Source organism: Telopea speciosissima, chromosome 2 (genome assembly GCF_018873765.1).
Source record: "Telopea speciosissima isolate NSW1024214 ecotype Mountain lineage chromosome 2, Tspe_v1, whole genome shotgun sequence".
Lineage (NCBI taxonomy): Eukaryota > Viridiplantae > Streptophyta > Magnoliopsida > Proteales > Proteaceae > Telopea > Telopea speciosissima.
In genome coordinates this window covers 21,246,006-21,252,571 of record NC_057917.1, presented here as the reverse complement: position 1 = coordinate 21,252,571, position 6,566 = coordinate 21,246,006, and positions in this window count along the sequence as shown.

Sequence of the window (6,566 nt, the reverse complement as noted above, 5' to 3'; positions counted from 1 at the left end):
AACCATGAGAGCAGGAATAATTGATGGCTAGCATTGTCTATGTGATTAATGGATATGATCAATATTGGACTTACGATAGATGACCACCCACAGCTTGTATGTCATTCCAAGGGGAACTATATACATGTTCGTTAGCCGTATCCATTGTGACACCATTATGTTCATGTATTTTTTTTTGTTTACATTGTGTGTTGTATGAGCACTATTTTCATAGGATATGTTAGCCGTATATGAGCCGTGCCGCATATCTTATAGACTTAGGCCGTATGCATGCTTTGCCCTAATATGCTAGTCATTGATCTGCCCTAATTCTTATGGTGGAACTCATTCCCAAGTGACTTTCTTATTTTTAATTCATCCATTACCTTAGTGGTTGCCCTAGTTTCTATTTTTAATTTGTTATCTTTGGTAATTTAGTTGCTTCTATATTTGCTAGTTTCCATAATTGGTAGTTTCTATATATAGGTTGTTTCCATATTTGGTAAGTTGTACACTTCGTGTTAATTAAAAGTGAAAATTTATTCAAGGTTGACCTCCTCGTGTTCGACCCGTAGCTACGATTGACCCATACGCTTGCGGTTATTATTTTAAACTCAAACAAGTTTTTGACCCCGTTGCCGGGGAGGTGACGCTTGTTTAGTTTCCAATTTTAATTGATTCGTAGTGTTTTCAAAAAATTTAAAAATTTAAAAAATAAAATAAAAAAAAAGAGCTTTGTGCTTTAAATTTTGGATTGTGGCTTTTGTATGCTTGTTTGGGAGAGAGATTCTAAGAACCGGATAGAACGAGTTGAGATTCCAACTATGGGTGAGGAAGGAGAGAGGCAACCTATGACCCTTAGGGACCGCTTTTATCCCGCATGGGCTGCACAACCCTCATGCATTCGCTTACCCGCCGTCCAAGGAAACAATTATGAGCTTAAATCTAATTTCATTAGTATGTTGCCCCACTTTCATGGGGTAGTTAACGAAAATGCATATTTGTTTCTTAGGGAGTTTGAGGAGGTATGTGTGCTCATTAAGATGCAACAATTAACTGATGATGCAGTTAAGTTGAGATTCATCCCCTTTGCACTTAAGGATCAAGCTAAAAAGTGGCTCTATAGTTTGCCTAGAGACTCAATAACTACATGGGATCAATTTACAGTTGTCTTCCTAAAGAAGTTCTTTCCCTTGCATAAGACCAATAGGATTAGGAATGATATTCTGCGAGTTCGAGACACAGTGCCAAACGAATCCTTCTCTAAATTCATGGAGAGATTCAACAACCTTCTTCAAGAGAGTCCTCACCATGGCCTAGATACTTGGCATCTGTGCCAAATCATCTATGAGGGTATAGATTATCAAACCAAGCAATTGGTGGAATCCATGTGCCCAACTGGATTCACATCATTCACCGATGAAAATCAAGCTTGGGAATTTTTGGTTGACTTAGCGGACAAGACTAGAGAGTGGGAATCCACTCAAGAAAATGAAAACTCCGGTGAGGGATTTTTGGTATAGGGAACTGTAGCCAAAGAGGCTTAGTTGGACAGTCTTATTAGAAGACTGGAAGCCATAGTGACCAAGGGACCTTCCCTGATAAATCAGGTTTGTCAGACCACCCCTTTGTGTAGTGGATACCAATCCTCATCACATGTGATGGATGAGTGCCATAATAGGTGTAGTGGGCATGGAAGCTATGAGAGTGTGCATGTAATGAACAATACTTATAGTGGAACCTATAATCCTGGGTGGAGAAATCACCCTAACTTCTCATGGAACCAAGATCTCAATCAAGTTGGTTCATCTACATTCCGGCCTCCCATCCAAGGTCAGTTTGCTCCCCAGCAGACTAACCCTAGATTTGTCTTCCCTCCCAATAATCTAACCCCAATGATGAATCAGCAACCACCTGAATTTTTGTAAAATAGTGATGAGTCTATCAGGTTAAATTCCCTTGAGAAGAGTATGGAGCTCCTCATGAGCGCATTCTTGACCAGCCAACATAACATGGAGAGGCAAATCTCTTAACTGGCCAATACTCTCCATGAAAGGGAAAATGGTAAGGTGGTGAGTCAACTAGATCCGAACCCTGGGACCTCTATGCCCTATCCACCTCACACTCAGTTGAACTCTATCCATCAGAGTCCACACCACTCAGAACCCTCTAGTCAATGTAATGCCATATATGCTCTGAGGAGTGGACGTGAGTACCAACAAGAGATTCCAATTCAACCAACTCCTTTAACTTCTGAGCCTCCTATTGATGTTGTGAATGTTCTCCATCCATCACCCATTGTAAGTGCCCCACATGACCCTCCCATAGTTGTGAATGACCAGCCCCCTGTCCAAGGTTCATGTGATGACCTTATAGTGGTTAATGAAGAGAAACATGAAGAGCCACCTGAGAAGACTTATGTCCCTAAGGCTCCATTTCTCAATAGGCTTAAAAGCAATAAGAAAGATGCAATAACTAAAAAAGTTTTCAATGTTTTAAGAAATGTGCAAGTTAACATCCCTCTTTGAGATGCTATTTCCCAGGTACCTACCTATGCAAAAGTCCTCAAGGACTTGTGTACTTAGAAAAGGAAAACCAATGTACCCAAGAAAGCCTTCCTAACAGCTAATGTGAGCTCAATTCTGTCACAATAGATAGTGGCTAAGTATAAGGATTTTGGTTGCCCAACTATCTCATGTATGATTGGTAATACTAGAATTGACCATGCCCTTTAATCTAGGAGCTAGTGTCAATTTATTGCCATATTCAGTGTACCAACAATTAGGGTTAAGAGACCTTAAGCCAACATCTGTCACATTATAATTGGCAAATAGATCAGTTAAGACTCCCAAGGGAGTAATTGAGGATGTGTTATTAAAGGTTGGAGAATTTCTATTTCCCGTGGATTTCATAGTCCTAGATACCCAACCGGTGACCAATATCAAAGGTCAAATCCCAATTATCCTTGGTAGACCTTTCTTAGCTACTAGCAATGCTATGATCATTTGTAGGAATGGTCTAATGAGGCTATCTTTTGGGAATGCATCTCGTGATTTTAATGTCTTTAGATTGGAAAAACAACCATACTTAGATGAAGACGTGCATCTAATTTTTGAACCACCTGATTTGGTTGTAACTGCTCTTAACACAGGTATCAATCAATGTCTAGAGGACTTGCCTCAATCCAAGTATGGGGGAGAGCCTTCTAAATTGTGGACCAAGCCACCACCTGTTGAGCCGGATGGTAATCTGTCTGCTTCTCTTCCTAAGTTACCACCAGTGGAACCGCCTGAAAAGGAACAAGAGATGTTGTCCCAACAACACAATGGAGGCACTGTAATATTTGATCCAGGTAAGGGTACATACTCTACAATCTCTAGCACATCTTTTAATTCCTATCTCATGCCACTTTCTTCACCACATTCTTAAGAGGTCATGGATTTTCATGCACCTCCTTATTTTGAGCCACCATGATCATATCCGGTATGCCCCCTCTTCTTTGTCCTTATTTTTTTTTTCATGCATTGAGGACACTGCATAATTTAAATATGGGAGGGATTTCATCGATTTGTAGTCTGTACTTTGGTTCGAGATCGAGTGTGTAGCCTCTTTAGTTTACTTTTCTGAAAGACTTTGAGAGCATCCAAAATACCCTACACTTTGAAGTAATAAAAATTTCCGCACCGAGGAGGGAATTGGAATATATCGATCAAAGGGATTTTAAATTAGAGAGAGCCGATTTTGTTAGTCATCCTGTTTACATGAGTTTTGGTTAGGTGCTAAGGTTGAACCATAATATACTTGCATAATATAGTTGATTGCCAAGAAGAAAAAATTTATTTGCTCTTTGATCCAGTCTTGGCTTGTAGCCTATTTGGTTTGAGTAAGTAACCCCGAAGGGTGTTTTACACCTAATTCCTTAAAGCCGTCTGGTTTGAGAGTAATTGGCTTAAAACTCGTTACAAGAGCCACCTACAAAGCTTAAGAAGTCAAGACATTGCACGGATTGGAGTAGTATGTGCTGAAAAAATTTAAAAAAAAATAATAATAAAAAAAAGAAGTAGAAGAAGTTTGAACTCATACTGCATTAATGTCTAAAGCCACAATATGACAATCAAATGATATATGCACTGAGAATCTATTCCAGCACTACTTAGTAACTTGGGTGTCTGGTGCAAGCCCTGCATGTCATTCAAGCCAATTGTAGTGGAGGGAAATTTGAGTTCAATACTTGAAAATGTATGGCAAAGTGAAATTGAAAGTGTGCATATGTTTAAAGGTTCTACCAAGGTTCCGAGCTGAAATCTTTTGTAGCCTTGATGACCTACTCGATCTAATCTCAAGGAAAAACAGTGTGACTCACCCGACCCCAAACCTCCCTAAGTTAGATGTATGATAATTCTCCAACTCAAAGTAGGATAATAAAGTTCAAGTGTGGGGGAATATCTAGAAAATCTCAAAGTAAATTATCTTGGGGCTGCATTCCTTATCTTGGCTATAGTATGGATTTACAAATTGAATTTTGTGTGTATATTCACTGTTAACACTCACGAGACACAACTCGTCCACTAGGGGTAACCTAGGGGTTTAAAGGTTTGTTGCACATGTTAAGTGCAACCGTGATTCGTACGAAAGTGAGTTAGGATTTTTACACTCTAGATTAGTTTTTGTTTTGTTTACTTGAGGACAAGTAACATTCAAGTGTGGGGGAATCTGATGAGCACATTTATGTGTGAAATCTTAGGGTATAAAGCATTCATTTTACCACATTGAACAGTGCTACTCGAGTACTTTTTGTCATTTTTCAAGTTTAGGGGCATTTTGGTCAAAGTGGAGAATACATGTCTAATTGGACCACCAAACGCCAGGTTACAAGGTTGAAGACTTCAGTCGGGTTAGCTTTCCAATGCGCAACATCGGAAGTCACTTGATTAGAGCCGATTCGAGTTTATAAGAAGAAGAAGAGAGAAAAATCAAGCATAGGGGCACAACGGTAATTTTGAAGAATCAAGAATCTTTCAAAAGATATCGGATATTGGGCTCATATTATTTGGAATTTTAAATGGTGTAACTTTAATTCTCGGGTTAGTTCCATCTGGACCTAGGATAAAAAGATATAGCCCAAAAACGATTCTTAGTGAAATTAGAACTTAGGATGAAAAAATATAGTAAAAAAAAATGAGAAAAATATCTTTTCTCTCTAATCTCTCTCCTAACTCTCTCGGATTCTCTCTCGGATTGTATCTCTTTTATTTTGGTAAATTCGGTTTCTATATCTTCTCTCTCCCACTTCCTCTTAAATTCCCTCATCTCTCCTATCTCCTTCCCATCTCCCTTTCACGAGCTCTCTCTCCCCCATATAAAACCCATCTTGACCACACTCCAGCCACTCTCTCCCCACTTTCTCCCTTCAGTCCTTCATTTTTTCTTTCTCAATTTTAATTTTCTATTCTAGAATGATAATAGCAGCAGCAGTGTCATTCCTCTTCGTTATACCCGATCCCTCATCCTCTTCTTTTTATTTTTAGTTTTTAGATCTTATGTAATTAGGTTATCATATGTAATTTTTTTTTTTTTTAGAATCATTGTTAGGATAAATTTTATTTCCCCATCCCTTCGATCATATGTGTAATCTTCATTATACACTTTGATAATTTGTTCTTCAATATTGGATGAGGTTTCAAGTGATGGGATTCAAGTGACGGAATCAGCTTCATTGGAGTTATTCGAATCAGCTAAGTTCTTCTTCTTATAAATTTTAGTTTTAATAATTTCTATGCCTTTTTCTCCATCAATCCTTCCGTCCCTCTTCATTGCTTTCATGGCTAGCTAAACCTCTCCTTTTGGGAGTGGGTGAAACCATGAGAGAAGGAAGAATTGATGGCTAGCATTGTCTATGTGATTAATGGACATGATCAATATTGGACTTACGATGGATGATCACCGACAACTTGTATGTCATTCCAAGGGGAACTATATAAATGTTCGTTAGCCATATCCATTGTGACACCATTATGTTCATGTATTATTTTTTGTTTACATTGTATGTTGTATGAGCACTGTTTTCATAGGATATGTTAGTCGTATATAAGCCGTGCCGCATATCTTATAGACTAAGGGCGTATGCATGCTTTGCCCTAATATGCTAGTCATTGATCTGCCCTAATTCTCACAGTGGAACTCATTCCCAAGTGACTTTCTTATTTTTAATTCATCCATTACCTTAGTGGTTGTCCTAGTTTCTATTTTTAATTTGTTATATTTGGTAATTTAGTTGCTTCTATATTTGCTAGTTTCCATAATTGGTAGTTTCTATATATAGGTTGTTTCCATATTTGGTAAGTTGTACACTTCGTGTTAATTAAAAGTGAAAATTTATTCAAGGTTGACCTCCTCGTGTTCGACCCGTAGCTACGATTGACCCGTACGCTTGAGGTTATTATTTTAAACTCAAACAATTGATAAGTTCGTTCGCGAAACTCTGCGAGCAATTTGTCATCCGCTTCCAGAGTAGCATCAAGTAGAAGAAGACCACAGTCAACCTATTGAACATGGTACAGAACCCTGGGGAGTCCCTTAGGGAGTAC